The sequence below is a fragment of the Mus caroli genome, chromosome 19 (assembly GCF_900094665.2).
Source record: "Mus caroli chromosome 19, CAROLI_EIJ_v1.1, whole genome shotgun sequence".
In the NCBI taxonomy this organism is placed as follows: Eukaryota; Metazoa; Chordata; class Mammalia; order Rodentia; family Muridae; genus Mus; species Mus caroli.
In genome coordinates, this window is record NC_034588.1 from 29,748,647 (window position 1) to 29,749,854 (window position 1,208).

Genomic DNA, 1,208 nt, shown 5'->3' on the forward strand with positions numbered 1-1,208 from the left:
GTCAACTTGACACAAGTCAGGGTCATCTGGGAAGAGAGGACCTTAACTGAGAAAAAGCTTCCATTGGATTTGTTCTGCAGGCAAGTCTGCAGGGTCATGTTTTGACTAAACATTGATGTGAGAGGGACTAACCCATCAGGAAGGGGTCACCCCTGGGCAAGCTGGCCCTTCCACCTTAGAAAACAGTCTGAGCAAGCCAGTGCGGAGCAAGTCAGTAAGCAGCATTCCTCCGTGTCTCCTGTGTCACTTTCTGCCTTGACTTGCCTCAGTGATGCAGTGTGATCCGAGATGTATAAATCTCCTGGTTGCTTTGGTTGTGTTGTTTATCATAGCAATAGACAGCAAATCACGACACTACCTAAGAAAAGAAGAACCTATTTCCTCCTCTCCACACAGTCAAGATTCCAAACAGATGATGAGAAAGNCCTCTGCTTCCTAGCCTATGCCTCGGCTCTGTTCCCCTCCCCCACCTCCCAGCAGGTATAATAACTAAACTGTGTCAGACGACCGTGACTACAGTATGATGGTGTTAGACGACATCCGCTCAGCGCTGTTTGCTTCAGGATCAAGGTTTAGGTGACACCACNGAGCCCATAGTCTTCCTGCACTTTCCCGAGTTGTGAGAAGGATGGAACATGTGAGAAGAATGAGCTCGTTTCTATTCTGTGATTCTGTGAGCCAGATTTAACCAGAAGTTACTAAAACTTGAGATATTTCCATGGTGACAAATGGATATAACTGACTCTTTTTTATCCTGGTTTATAATCTTCTATCACAGGAGAACATCACGTTCTGATATTTTATATATACACACATGCATACACACACATATATAATTTATTTTTATATGTATAGATATTTTGCCTGCATGCATGTATATATACCATATGTATGCCCAATGCCCAAGGTAGCCAGAATAAGGTGTTGGATCCCTAGAATCAGAGTTGAAGATAGTTGTGAGTTATCATGTAGGTGCTAAAAACCCTGGAAGAGTAGCATATATTCTTTTTTGTTTGTTTGTTTGTTTTTGTTTTTTGTTTTTTGTTTTTCGAGGCAGGGTTTCTCTGTATAGCCCTGGCTGTCCTGGAACTCACTTTGTAGACCAGGCTGACCTCGAACTCAGAAATCTGCCTGCCTCTGCCTCCCAAGTGCTGGGATTAAAGGCGTGCGCCACCACGCCCGGCCATATATTCTTAACCACTGAACAA